The sequence below is a fragment of the Sphaerodactylus townsendi genome, linkage group LG01 (assembly GCF_021028975.2).
Source record: "Sphaerodactylus townsendi isolate TG3544 linkage group LG01, MPM_Stown_v2.3, whole genome shotgun sequence".
Taxonomy (NCBI): domain Eukaryota; kingdom Metazoa; phylum Chordata; class Lepidosauria; order Squamata; family Sphaerodactylidae; genus Sphaerodactylus; species Sphaerodactylus townsendi.
In genome coordinates, this window is record NC_059425.1 from 32,366,755 (window position 1) to 32,382,074 (window position 15,320).

At 42.9% G+C, this 15,320-nt stretch overlaps 1 protein-coding gene across 5 annotated transcripts in view; it reads left to right on the forward strand.

Moving 5' to 3' along the window:
• Positions 1–15,320, forward strand: part of EXTL3 (exostosin like glycosyltransferase 3) — a 178,447-nt gene that overhangs the window by 16,246 nt on the left and 146,881 nt on the right. For 2 of the 5 annotated variants that reach the window (XM_048517072.1, XM_048517089.1), the window contains exon 2: positions 4,856–4,967. The exons of the other annotated variants lie outside the window; for them this stretch is intronic. The gene's annotated coding sequence lies outside the window, so the exon portion shown is untranslated. The remainder of the gene's footprint in view (positions 1–4,855; positions 4,968–15,320) is intronic. 5 annotated transcript variants of the gene reach the window in all.

The window sequence follows — 15,320 nt, forward strand, 5'->3', positions numbered from 1 at the left end:
TGGTTCATGGGAACATGTGCACAATGGTCTGGAAAGTGCTTGGGGAAACTTATGCTCTTTTCAATCCAGACTACATCCTCTGCTAAGATCTACAGCCTCCTACTCCTCCTTAACTCTACTGAAATAAGAGAGTTAAGTCTGTGTGCTCATAGACATTATTTTGTTCCTGTTACACCACAAAGATCCTTCAGTGTAACACATTTTACCTTTTGTTTTCACTGTGCTTATTAGTGATGCGGCACAGAAAGGGAAGTATTCCTGCCTTCCCTCCCAAGGGGTATCAGATGAGAAATGAGATGTCTTTAGAAGACTGTGCTAAGCACAGTGGAGTTTTAAAAAATCCTTTAATAGATCAGACGTCTTAGCCAGTGAAATATCTGTCCACCAGCCTATTTCCTCTCTGCTCTGACAAAATATTAATTGGGGTATCATCCTATTGTCGGCTGGACCACTGATATTGTCCTCTCCCTCTTGTCATGGAAATCCACAGGTTCCTTGCCTAGCTGAATCCAGTATGTAGAGTAGACCAAGGGGATAATGCAAAGTTATTTGTACAAACAAATAAAGTTGCAGTGTAAGTGTACCGCCTGTACAAAGCAGTTGCTCATCCTTGTGGGTATGGAAAGCCCACTTTGGGGAGTGGAACGTCCCTTTCACGAGTGAGGTCGCTTCTAAGACTATCTTTGCGGTAGGTACATCAGTGTTCTCCATCTGTAAAATTGATAAATGTTAGGGTTGGGGGTCACCACAACATGAGGAACTGTATTAAAGGGTCACGGCATTAGGGAGGTTGAGAACCACTGGTGTATAACAACCAGGCAAGCAACGCCTAAGTGTCAGTGTTATAAATTTTTCCTATAAACCTTCCTTTTTGTGATCTTTGTAGATGTGTGCATAGCAGAGATTACATTGTTCAGGCAATATTTTTCAGGCAGTATTTATTAGCTTCATTCTGTTAGGTTAACCTTCCCTGATCTGAGAGTGACTCAGATGCTTCTCGTCAAAGACTGTCAGGCTGTTGTGTAAAGCCTCTTGCTGAAAAGTTTCTTCTTACCTGGTATAGTTTACCTCAATAATAACAATTACAATTCAACTAGCAAACAGTATGCATGTAGTGTTCAACTAATGAGAAAACATGGAGTCCCTTAGGGCAAGTTTAACCATTTCCCCATCTCACTCTTTATTCCGGTACTTCACTGTCTTGGACTCAAACAGTGAAGTAGTTTGTGAACATAAAGTCCTATTTACAGTGCTTTTGAAAATACTGTTCTGATCATTTCTGGTAGGTAAATGGGAGGCTTTTGTCTGGATGCCATGCAGCCTTGCTTTAAATTTATAATTTTTGATAAGGTTTTCTTTTGTACCTGTACTCAAAATACACGTACTTGTCTTTCCACTTCACAACATGCCAATAAAACGGCTTGACATTGTTGTTTTTAATTAGCCTTTGTGGTGAAAAGTGCTACACAAAGAATTCTGTTTGTTTTTTATTGTGTTACTTTTTATGGCTACCTTTATGGGTATACTTACGTCTATTGTCTTCCTTGAGTCTTATGCAGTTTGTTCCACTGATACCAATGGAGTTGAACTAATTTACTTGGAACGGTTCAGCCATGAGTATTTCATTTGCTGACTGACCCAATAAGCCAGATCTCTTATTAGTTTTATGGGATTCCCTTTTTATTGACGTCCTGTCACGGAGCACACCGAGTAAAATCTGGTTTTATGTTTTGGCTCCTTTCCGATGATAAACATTCTCTGTTGCATCAGTCTTAACTGATCCCAGTGGCATTTCTTTTTACGATGCACTAAAACAGATTGAGAGCTCTCTATCGCTCCAAATTACGAGAATGCTGTTTAAGCCTACTCTTGTTAACAAAAACAAAATGTTAAAATTTAGTCATTTTAATAAAGCAAAAAATCAAAGAAAATATGGCTTTGGACTTGGCTGTTCCTTTACTGGATAATGTTTGTGTAGTTTAGTATAACCAATTTCAACATTCCACATTAATATCCCCATTGTTAAAGGGTGAGCCAGTGTGGTGGGGTGGTTAAGAGTGGCAGATTCTAATCTGGAGAACCAGGTTCAATTCTCCACTCCTCCACATGAATTCTGTCGGGTGACCCTGGGCCAGTCACAGTTCTCTCAGAACTCTCTCAGCCCACACAAGAGGCAGGCAGTGGCAAACCACCTCTGAACTTCTCTTGCCTAGAAGATTCTATGGGGTCGTTATAAGTTAGCTGTGACTTGATAGCACTGTCCACCACCATCACATTATTAAAGGAGATAATAAAAAGGAGGGGTCAGGTCTTAATAAGACTGCATGTTCTTTGCACAGACAATCTTGCAGGTTCACTCCAGCGCTTCCAGTGAAAAGTATCAAGGAAGTATTTTTGGGTGGCCCCATCCTTACAGAATGTGCTGCCAGTTGAAGTGAAGGATAGGAGGGCTGGTGCTTTGTTATTCCGTTTGGGGGTGTTTTTCATTAAAAAAAATTTTGGTGGGCTTTTTCCAGGCATGATTTTAATGATGTTTAATTGTGTTAGTGTTTTAATATGTAAAGTTTCTGATTGGTCTAATTCTACTACATACCACTTTGAGCAGTGAGTGAGAGCACTAGAGAAGTACCATAAATAAATGTTAAAGTATCTTGGGTACCCTGCATGGGAGAAAACCTTTCAGTGCCTGAAATCTTAGAGAACAAATTAAATAATATTGGACCTGATGGACCAGTGGTTTGATAGTGTATGTCACTTAATTTTTTATAACTTAATCAACAGTTGCAGATTAGGGAGGCCATAGGTTGAAAATATTTTTTATTTTTTATTTATTTTTATATTTGTACCCTGCCTCGTACTCAGGTCTCTTGACGGCTTAAAAAATGAAAACCACAATGAAAACATCATGAATAAAATATAACAATTTAAACAGCAAATTAAAATAACACCAACCCCCACCCCCCTTAGACCAGCAACTGTAGAGGGGGTTTCCAGGGAGGCTAACCAAATGCCTGGGTGAAGCGGAAGGTCTTTACCAGGCACCTAAACCCATAAAGGGTAGACAAATGGTGAATATCCTGCCTGCTCCTCCCCATACACACCTGGAGCACCTCCCCCTGTGATCTCAGTCCCTGGGCAGGTACATACAGGCACGGGTGCTCCTTTGGTAGGCAGGGCCCAAGCTGTTTAGGGCTTTGTATGTCAACATCAACCAGTGGCAGAGCTACAAGGGGGCGGGGGGGATGCGCTGTGCACTGGGAGCATGCCTGGGGGCGTGGAAAATCGCTCCCAGGCCCCTCCCCCTTCCCCTGCCCCCCTGCGGCACCCCCTTGAGGTGCCCCTTCACCCCCCTTCCCACACTTACCTTATTTCCTTTCCTTTTCCTAGAAAAAAAGGCCTGTTCACAGTACAGGCTAAAAATGGCCTGAGGAACTACAGTTCCCTAGAGACCTTGGGGCTCACAAGGTCTCTTGGGAAGTATAGTTCCCATCAGGCCGTTTTTAAGCCTGAACTGCAAATAGGCCTTTTTTCAGTCTGAAAAAGTTATAGGAAAAGGAAAGGAACTTAGGTAGGTATGGGAAGGGGGGAAGGGGGGCGCCATGGGGGGGTGCTACAGGGGGTCCACGGGGGGCGGAAAATATAGGAGAATATTATATACCTAATATTTATGGTATACCTTAGAGTTTGTTCTCTTCAGCTGCCATTTGCTCCAGGGGAACTGATCTTTGAAGCCTGGGATTGATTGGAATTACAGGAGAATTCCAATCTCCACCTGAAGTTTAGCAAATCTAAAGAGAGAGAATAAACTGTTTTCCTAAACAACTTTTTCCTTTGTAGCAATTGTCCTATCTCAGTTGGGATGAGGCCACCATTCCTGATCAAATAGGACAAAGCAGCTTCAAATGAATTTTGTTCTAGTACATTTAGTGGGACACTCTGATCCCTGACCCTGGAAAGTGTTTGGATGAGAAATCTCCAAGGAATACCAGGGTTGGCAGGCAGGCAATGGCAAAACCACCTCTGAACATTTCTTCCTTTGAAAACCCTACAGTCAGCTCTGACGTAAAAAAAATATTTGCTGGATTGTTCCCATGGTCTTTAAAGTTAACAATGGGTGTGATTTTACTATTAAAAAAGATAATTGGAAGCTGCTGATTTCCAGCACCATCTCTCAAATAATTGTTTTGCTGTATCAGAGCAAGGAACCCTCTAGCACACAGGTGTCAAACTTGCGGCCCTCCAGATGTTATGGACTACAGTTCCCATCATCCCCTGCCAGCTGGCAGGGAATGATGGGAGCTGTAGTCCATAACATCTGGAGGGCCATGAGTTTGACGCCTAAGCTCTAGCACACTGATTGCAGGAGTGGCCAGCAGGATGTTTCTGGCAAGCCTACCGGCAGGGCTTAAAAGCAACAGCTCTGCTACACTGTTTTTGCTTTCATGTGTCTGTTCTGACTCAACTGCAAATAAACTTCTTTGTCCCTTGTGAGCTTAAATGTCGACAAAACAAGTTATTTCCATTAAACCAGGCTCTAATGTGACAGTAGAGTGGTTTGAAAACAGCAAATAAATGTGGTGTTAGAACTGGTGATTCTCAGCGTGCGTGCATTGTGGGGGCTAGAAGTTTGCATTTTGATTATGCAACTCCCATAATTAAAAATAAATTTTGCTCATCAAATGCATTGTGGTCATTTTTCAGCTGAACAGACCAAGATGCGGTTTGTCTGCTTTGAGTGCCGCTAGTTACTGAATGCTTTCATATTTATAATTTTGCCATCTGCTGTAAGGTGGATTCTGGAGGCTGGGAAGCTTCTTGGGTTTCCCTGATGGACATTCTTTTTAAATTATACCAGGTGAGGGAAACTGCAAAGGGATGGACTCTGGAGAGGAGAGGAAAACAGACAAACGACTTGTGCTTGATGTCATGAAGCATTCTCCAAAAAAATGGAGCAGGCCCTCAGAGAGGTAGGATGCCCTACAGTGGAAGTGCCCCAAGTGTGTATGTTTTGCATTTTGTAGAGCTGGCTCACATTTTTACCACACAGTTTTCAATCGAGCCAATACTTTCATAGCAGAATGCCTTCACTTACCACAAAAAAATCCTGTTAATGTTGTTTTTATATTCTCAGCTCTCTTACATATAAAAAGGTTCAGATTTCATTTGCAAGCAGTGGCTTTAAGTGGATGTAACGGGTAGACTGTGGTCATTTCTGCTGTTCCAGACAAACAACTTCTGGGCTAATGTTGACCAATTTCTTAAAGTCTGGATACTTCTGACCTGGATACCATAGGCCAGCCTTATGTGGTCAGATTTTATGAAGCTAAGCAGGGTCAGTCCTGGTTAGTACTTGGATGTGAGACCGCCAACGAAATATAGGGTTGCTAGGCAGAAGCAGGCAATATCAAACCCCCTCTGAATGTCTTGCCTTCAAAACCATGTGAAGTTGCCATAAGTTTAAGGTGACCAGATGGTCACCTTTGTGAACCAGGACAGGTGGGCGGCCGCGCGTGTGCGGGGCCGCAGGAGCGCACAGCCTTCTGGGGCGCTCCCGTTTCCCGCCCTGTAACAGGAGTGCCCCAGGAGGCCCCAGGAGTGCCCCAGAAGGCCGTGTGCTCCTGCAGCCGCGCGCGGGAGGCTGCTGCACTGCCTTGCGCCCCAGAAGGCAGTGCGGCAGCCTTCCAAAAACCAGGACACTTGAAAAAACCTGCGGGACGCGGGACAAGTTGTTTTAAGGCGGGACTGTTCCGCCAAAAGGGGGACGTCTGGTCAGCCTACATAAGTTAGCTGTGACTTGATGGCAGCATTTTTTAAAAACAGGGAGGTCAATTTCTTTGACACATGGAAAAATAAACCAACCTGTCTTGTGTAACATTAATTATAAATCAAGATTTTCTGGATGAGTGGTGAGGTGCTTGTGTTTTGAAGTTACATTTGCCATTATTCTTTAATGTGGGGAGGAAGTGAAGGGGTAGCTACTGGTCTACAGCAGTGGCTGGTTTAGTTGATGCTCATCAGCTGTGATATTCTTAAAGCACAATATTTTGGTTTCTTATAGCCAGATTTCAGTGAATTTGGAAAGAGGCCATAGCTGAGTGGCAGAGTGCATACTTGGCATGAAGAAAGTAAAAAGATTATATCTGTGGTGTCATCACTTAAAACTGGAAACATCTTTGAGAACCTGGAGGGTTGCTGTCAGAATAACCAGTACTGGTTAAATTGGCCACTGGCAGCTTTGTAGGGATGAGTTAAGGGATATGAATCCCTTCTGGGTAAATAGAATTGCCAACTGCCTGGAGAGAATAATGTCCTTTTAATGGAGATTTAATGGGATATTGGTTTCCAAGTGATGTTACTTATATCCGTGCCACGAAGAGCATTTCTACCCTGCAAATCTCTTTAACAGGATAGGTTAGTTTTCCTTCAGCCATGTTGTCAATTCTGGAGTTATAGTTACATGAGTGTGGATAAAATTGAGGAAGACTGACTGGACTTCTAAAAGGTGATTGCACTATTGCAAAGAAGAAAGCAATATGCAAGAAAAACTATATTCACTGAACCTTAAAAAAGGACAGAATTCTTGAAGCTTTGCTTGTAGTTGTAGACACCTGTATTAAACCTCGTACACATCACTGAGCCATTTCACACTTTATGTAGCAGTTGATTGCTCTATGTGGGCTTGTATTGCACTGGTGTTTCCCACAGCAAGTAGATTAAGTGTATATGTTAAAACTCATTTGTAATTATAGGGGGATGCCAGACCCTGACTGGCCTATAGCTTCTTGATAGCTGTGCATGAATGTCTTCACATTAGACATTTTTATTGAGAGAAAACAGTAGGTATGACTTGTGAATTATTTGTGAACAGTCCTAGATACTTTGGACGAATTGACTTGGAAATCTTGAGCCAATTATGCACAACGTGTTTGCTGCATGGTGTCTATTGCAGCAAGATTTCTTGTACTTCTTTCTTCAAGAAAGCAAGATTTCTTCAAGCCCGGCTTTCACTTTTCATTCTTTCTGCGGCAAGTGAGGCCACTTCTAGCATGATTTAAATTTTGCTTCACCACCAGAGCAGGCAGATTTGCCAGTGAGTACAGCTTTTCCCCAGACATATTTCCTCTGCCCATAAGCCAGCCTTCCCACTCCCTCCCACTGCTATCCATGCCTTCCCTCTCCACACTTCCATGTTGTTGGCTTCTTCAAGTGAAAGATGAGAAGCTCACTCACCCTCTTCACTGATATATTGATATTTGACATAATAATAACAGAAAATACTTGGAAATAACAAGCCTCTCTGTCCTCCAGTGGCAGCAGCAACAGCAGGGAGTAGGGGGAAGGGGGGAGAGAATATTGGCTCAAAGGCGTGGCCCCCTTCTTTAGTAGTGTGTGGTCCCGGGAATTACTTTGTTCTTTCATTGGGCAGGGGGATTAGTTTTGGACCTATTATATAGATAAAAGTGCAGTTTAAAGACTAAGCCAACAGTCTTGACTACCGAGTGTAATGAGATCTGTGCCCTTAAGAATAACTGCCTTTAAGATTTGTTCCTTTAAGAATAATTTGATGCATGGAGTTAAGAGAACCAGGCCTGGAGAGTTTTCCATTGCCTGCTTCCACTTGGGTTGAGAGAATTTCAAGAGAACTGTGACTGGCCCAAGGCCACCTAGCAGATTGCATGTGGAGGAGTGGATAATTGAGCCAGGTTCTCCTGATTATTGTCCACTGCTCCAAAAGGCATAGAGTCTAAGGCTTTTCCCTGATGTTGCCTCCTGGCCCTGGTATTCAGACATTTTCTGCCTCTGACTATGGAGTTGCCTTTAGTCACGATGATTGATATAGCCATTGATGGAACTAATCTCCTTTTAAAACTGTCCATGATTTGGGAACGTGGAATATTGAAGACAGCTGAGTGTCAAAGGTGGGGGAGGAGTGAGTGGAGGAGTGGGTGGAGAAACCAATCTGCTCCAAATGCCTGAGTGTTTAGAAAACTTTGGAGAGGGAGGTTTTGAGTTGTGGGATTTTGCATGCAATTGTTTACAGGTCTCCAATGTTCACTCCTTGTTAACAAATATGCTACATATGGATTTATTTAAGCCCTGCTTTTCTCTCCAAACGGAGTTAAAGCTGCTCAAAACAACAAAAATTGCAATATTAAAGAAACCAGTGAAACAACATGCCTTGGGTTGGTTGGACAGTATTAAGAGCCTGAATGAGTTGAGGAGGGGAAAGAATAATGCAGGCAGGGTTGCCAACAGCATGGAGGGGAAAAAACCTACATATTGATCCTTCCATAGAGGCTTGATGTGTGGAAATGGGCAGCTGAAACATTTCATGTCATTAAGATAAATAATGTCACACTTAAGCCTCTGTTAAGAGGATAGGATATGTTTTCTTCAGGTTTCACTAAGGTGACCAGATTTTCACCTTTTTAAAGTGGGATGCGCGCGCATGCAGCCGCAGGAGCGCACTGCCTTTTGGGGCACTCCCCGGTTTCCCGCCCTGTGACAGGGCGGGAAACCGGGGAGCGCCCTGAAAGGCAGTGCGCTCCTGCAGCTGTGTGCACAGGAGGCTGCCGCACTGCCTTCTGGGGCGCTCCCCTGTTTCCCGGCCTGTGACTGGGCGGGAACTGGGAGCGCCCCAGAAGGCAGTGCGGTAGCGCGGGAGGCTGCTGCACTGCCTTCTGGGTCGCCCCCCTGTTTCCTGCCCCTGTGACAGGGTGGGAAAAGAAGAGTGCCCCAGAAGGCAGTGCGGCAGCCTTCCAAAGATCAGGAGATTTAAAAAACCCCGCGGGACGCGGAACAAATTGCTTAAAAGTGGGACTGTCCCGCCAAAAGCGGGATGTCTGGTCACACTAGGTTTCACAGCAACCCTACCTGGAAGAATAGGATATTTTCTGTAGTGGCTTCCCCATCATTGCCAAAATAAACGTCAAAACTGAGGATTGCAGTGATTCCAAACCTTCCCCCTCCAAACCCTCATGTCCATAGCCTTCCATACTGGATTGTACATATTGGAAGCTGTGAAAGGTTGCCCAAGGCCAAGGCTAACCAGCAACGTACTAAAAATCAGAGTTCTTTATCCAGATACTCTCAAACTGCTGAGATTTTAAAATGTTATTAAAAGGAAAAGAAATAATAAAATACAAGGCCATGCAGCCTAAGGCAGAAGAATAGTAAGAATAAAGACAAGAACAACGAGAAAATCTTAAGAAGAATCTTTTATGAATGAATCTCTATCTAGAATGGTGTGAGGGGTTTTATAGAATTGACTCATCTACTGTTTGATCTGTAATTAACCAGTTGGGTGTCAAATAGAGTCAACTCTTCTAGATGATGAGGGAGATGACCCCCACCTGAGCATTCTTGGCAATTAAGCCCTATCTGTCCGGTTTAAAATGTGGCCTTGTAAAAGCCAATTCCGTTATCTAAAGAATAAACACCACTTAAACTAAACACAAACTCAGTTTACAGCTTTAGCAAGGCCAAATGGCTGCATTGTAAACGACCTAGCAAAACCAAATGGTTGCCTCATAAAAGACCCAACATACAAATGATCTCTAAGTAAGGAATATACACACTTTCTTCACAGAAGTCAAGGATTGTGCTTGGAGGCTTCAAGCACAGTCCTACTCCAAATAGGACTGTTTAAACTGCTGGAGAGAATGCCTCTTTTTTCAGTTAGTATATTGTGCTTGAGGTAAAATAGCTCTGGAAGGAGCACTTCTTTTCTCCCTCCCTGAATTGTAGTAATTTTATTTTAAAATTCTAATAGCTGGCTTATTTTGGACAGCATTAAATGAGCAGTGCTTAATTTGAGCCACAGATTGCAAGGGCTTAGTCCTGGAACATGTTCTGAATCTTCAAAGGCAATGTAATGCAACCTTCTGCCCTAAAGTCTGGCCTAACTGTCCAGCAGCCCTTTTCTCTGTCCAGAAAAGCCAACTGTTCACTTCAGACCATCTGTGAAACTGGCGCATTGAAGAAGCTGGTCCTGATTCACATTGGGGCAGGCAAAAGAAAACAAAAAAAATCTAAATTTCCCCGTACACCAATGGGGTCTGAACTGTTGGTGACTGGCCAGAAAAGAGATACCGAGATTGTGCTGGATAGTTCAATGACGTTGTCAGTTCAGTTTGTGAGATTGGTAAAAACGGCAAATTCTGTGCCTACAGTTGTTAGGAAAGGGATAGAAAACAAAAATTTCCAGCGCTGTAATATTCTTGGGTAGGTATGTGCTGGGACTAAGGTTGTGATCTACTTATTTTGCAACTGATCTCCAGAATCACTTTTCCTGGAGGAAATGGCTCCTTTGGAGGGTAAACTGTATGGCCTTGTACCATGCTGAATTCCTTCCCTTCCCCAAACCCCATCCTCTCTGAACTCCATCCCCAAAATCTCCAGGTATTTTCCAACTCAGAGCTGGCAGTCCTCGGTGTGGCTTCTTTCAGAATATTGTTTACAATTCTTCTCATCCCGATCTCTAACAGAATATCCTAGTGGTGGAAAAAGCAAGCAATGTAAATAGAACATCTGTCCTATAAGAAGTTAGTTTAATAGAAACTGATTTTATTTGCAATCTGGGTTTTAAAAACATAAGAACATAAGAAAGAGCCTGCTGGTTCAGACCAGAGTCCATCTAGTCCAGCTCTTTTACTCGCAGTGGCCCACCAGGTGCCTTTGGGAGCTCACATTCAGGATGTGAAAGCAATGGCCTGCTGCTGCTGCTGCTGCTGAGCACCTGGTCTGCTAAGGCATTTGCAATCTCAGATCAAGGAGGATCAAGATTGGTAGCCATAGATCGACTTCTCCTCCATAAATCTGTCCAAGCCCTTTTTAAAGCTATCCAGGTTAGTGGCCATCACCACCTCCTGTGGCAGCATATTCTACACTGAACTGCATTTGCCATTTGTTAGCCCACTCATCTAATTTATAAAGGTCCGCTTGGAGCTCTTTGCAATCCTTTGCGGTTCTCACCACCCTACATAATTTGGTATCATCCACAAACTTGGCCACCACGCTACTCACCCCTACTTCCAGGTCATTTATGAATAGGTTAAAGTTTTGATAGTTATTATTTATGGTTTTATGTTTGATTGCATTTTAATATGTTGGAAGCTGCCCTGAGCCCTCAAGGGGAAGGGCAGCATATAAATATAGTAATAATAAAAACATTCCTTGACATATAATTCACTAAGGGATGGAATATCACGATGACAAACCTCCCATCGCTTGACATGCAGAAAGGAGTTTGTCAGCCGCTATGAGGCTTCTCACAGGAGAGAAAAAGGGGTATAAATCCAAACTCTTCCTTTCTTCACTACCACAGGAAGTAGTGATGGGCCAGTAGCTTAGATATGTCGAAAACGGGATTAGATAAGTTCATAAAGGATCAGTCTATCAATGATCATTGTACATGATGGCTAAGCAGAGCCTTTCTACTCAGTGGCAGTGTATCTCTGAATAGTAGTTGCTAGAGAGGGACATTGCATCACTATACCTAACGTGGAGCATTTGTTTAGTCACTGAGAAAACAAGATGCTGGACTAGATAGACCATTGGTCTACTAATTCTTACCCTGTGCAGAAAACATTTTCTCATGATACTAAAGTAGCCACAGCCAGTCCATACATAACCTGCCTTTGACTGAGAGATAGGCAACTTTGACTGAGAGCTAGGCACCCTCTCTGAAATAGGGTGAAATTAGATTGTCGGACACCATCTTACAAATTAATTTAATTATTCTTTTTAGTTCTTTATCTATTGCTGCTTTTAAAGGTTTTAACTGTTTTTATCTGTATACAATGGTTATCGTTTTGTACACCGCCCAGAGCCCCTAGGGGATGGGGCGGTCTAAAAATCTGAAAAATAAAATAAATAAAAATAAATAAACTAGCTGGGCTGTTGTGACATTGAAGCAGGTTTGAACCCTTACCTTTTATTTTTTTAAGATATACATATGTGTGTGTGTGTATGTATGTATGTATATATATATGTATATTTTGAGAAGAAAAGTAGAATGTCCATTTATTAAATAAGTCACACAGAAAATATTTATTCATGTAGCTATGCAGTTGATTTCACCATTAAGAAAAGAAAGTATAGATTGTGTGTGCCTTGGTGAATGCATTGTGAACGATAAAAGAGCTGGAAAAAATTGTATATAAAGGTGTTTATATTTCCTGGAGGCAAAAGATGCATGGGTGTATTCAGTAATTTCCATGATGTTTTGACTAGGTTCTGCATAAAGCAGTCCTTGTTTTTTTGGGGAATTGTACTTTGATGTACACTTTCCTATTGCTCTTTGTAGGTGTGCACCTATAATACTGCTTTTGTCTCTCCCTTTCCCCCTTCCCCCCACTAAGCAGCTGGTTCCCACTTCTTGATCCTGAATAGCGTGCCACTTAACAAAGAGGATATTGAAAGTGGCTTTGGATATTTTAAACAAGTGAGGGAGAGAGGGGAGAGGGAGAAGAGGAAGCTCAAGTAAATTGCTCTGCCACTTCCCACGCTTGTTTAAAAGGTCCAAACCTGAGCCCATGTGCTCCAGATGCAGTCAGATTCTGAAGTGGAGGCATTCTTGCAGTACAAACCAGCTGTGGCAACAGGACTGCTGGTCCTTTCTTTCGGGGCATGAGGGTGGAGGTGAGTCCCAGAGGAGGCAGCTGGCCCTGAAAAAGAGAGAAATATTGCTGAGCAAGTAGATGGATTGGTTTGGGCAGTGTTTTTCTTCTGCTGTGTCTTCTTGACTTGCTCAGCCTTAATGATGGTATAGTTTTTCTTTCCCTGTCTGAACACTGTGCTAATTGGGCAATGCCAAGTAGCGTTGCACCCTTCTGAGTCCATTAAAGTCAGCCGATGTAACTCTTAGAAGATATGCTTTAGATTTACTGTCAGATCCCCAATTGAACCATGTTTAGGTGATGACAGAAAAAGGAAGGGCAAAGACAGCTGGAAAAAAAACTACTGCTTTTGCATTTATTTATATTGTGAGGCAGCATGGTATAGTGGTTAAGAGCAGTGGACTCTAATCTGGAGAACCCGGGTTTGATTCCTCACTCCTCCACATGAGCAGTGGACTCTAATTTGGTGAACAAGTTTTCTTTCCCAACTCCTCCACATAAAGCCTGCTGGGTGACCTTGGGCTAGTCACAGTTCTCTCAGAACTCTGTCAGACCCACCTACCTCACAAAGTGGCTGTTGTGGGGAGAGGAAGGGAAGGAGTTTGTAAGCCCCTCTTGGTCAGCAGTTCAGAGCTATCAAATCTGTTTTCATTTCTTTTTCCGCTGTGATCATGGGAAGGTCACTATTCACTGTCACAGACAGCATTACTACAACATTTTATATCTCCAAACACGAATCCATAGCACTATACGCAGAAGCCTGTCATATTTGGGACTGGGCTGCCCAACATCAAATTACACTATCAACTATACACATCGCAGACCAAGCCCTACTGTTCGTGTTCAACTGTGCTCCTTCCCTGAACTTGGCGGGGAGCTCAGGGAAGGAGTGCAGTTGGGGAGGGCATACAATCTACCCCCTATGTGACCACCAGGAGTGGAGCCCAGGTCCATACCCCTTAGCTACACCACTGAACCAGCTTGGTTTAGTAGTTAAGAGCTTGAATCTCTACTCAGTCATGGAAGCTCAAGGGGTTACCTTGGGCCAGTCACACTCTCAGCCTAAACTTCCTCAAAGGGTTGTTGTGAGGATAGAAAGGAGGCGAATAGAATTATGTAACCTGCTTTGAATTCCCATTGGGGAGAAAGGCAGTATACTGGATGGATGGATGGATGGATGGATGGATGGATGGATGGATGGATGGATAAGGTCTGAATGCTTGGTGAGGTCTTTCTTCAGACTTGCAAACATCAGGAATCCCACAAACATTCTCAAAGCCCCTTGCCAGAAACTGGCCACTCTTTTTGCCCACTGCTCCTTTAACACTTCACAGGCTGTCTTCTATGGATCTTCTTCCATAAAAATTCTCCAGTCTTCCTGAATGAAACCTCTCTTTCTTTCTCTTAGAGGCCACCCCCCTGCCACTTCTCCTGACCTGTCCCAGGAATAAACATTAGTGCCATGGGACTTTTGTTTTGGTACAGTAGTCTGAGACAGCTGCACCTATGGAAGCACTGACCCAGCTTGTGCAGAAATTACCCTCCTCCTACCTAGAAGGCAATGTTTCCAGAACAGGTCCCACTATACAGGGGAAAATGGGTCACAAACATACTAATAATAAATATATATTTTATAAAGTTTACATCAAAGATAAGTCAACCATGAATACGTGTGCTATTCATGCATACAGTGTACAGACTAATGAAACTAATTTTAGGGTGTTTTAAAATGTGGAGCTGTCAGACTGCATATTTTTCTCCAAGTAGCGGTTGAAAGTATAAGTTTACTCCTGTTTCCAAGTGCTTTTCAGAACCAGCCCACTTTAGAAAATTCTGATAGCTGTCTCTTTAACCCATGGTGTTAAAATGACATATATGACATCTGGAAGCTTTTTTATGGTACCCCCACACTTGCTCCCTCTGAGGTGGGCTTCATAATGGCAGAGCTGGCTCTTTTGCAGATGAGTTTCCATGCAAGAGGAGTAATTTTGGCAATGAGTGGTACTTTAAAAAATCATATATAGTTCCTCGGGCTTGTGGGTTTTTATTAGTTTGCAGTTTCATTCTAAAGAAGGCAACACTCAGCTTAGTTTTTTGCCGTTAGTTTTGTAGAGAGCAAAATGGACAGCAAGCTTTTGCCAGATTCCCTCTGTGTGAGTCAAAAGAAGGAAAGAAATTATAGTAATAATTGTTATCCTGAAGGTCCCTGGTTATTTTATTTAGATTCTTTTGACCTGTTTTTTTTCTCCCCAATAAGGATCCAATGAATCATTATGTTCTTTTCCCTTTTATCCTCATAACAACAATGTTGTTAGGTGGGCGAGTCTGAGAGAGTGACTGACCCAAGGTCACCCAGAAATCGCTCATGGCAGAGTGGGAATTCAAACCTGGGTCTCCTAAATTCTAGTCTCACACTCTTTAACTACTACATCATAATGGCTTGAATTTTGCCATGGCCATAAACTCACCATTTTGGTTTCAACTTTAGCCATCTCCAGTAAAGGGTTGCCAACCCCTACCTGGGGCCTGGAGATCACCTGGAATTACTGATCACCAGATGATAGTGTTCAACTTCGTTGGAAAAAATGACTACTTTGCAAGGTGGAGTCAGCAGGGTAATATCCTGAGCCCTGCCTTCCCCAAGCTTACCCCATAAAATCCCCAGGAATTTCCCAGGTTATAGCTGGTAGCACTACAGGC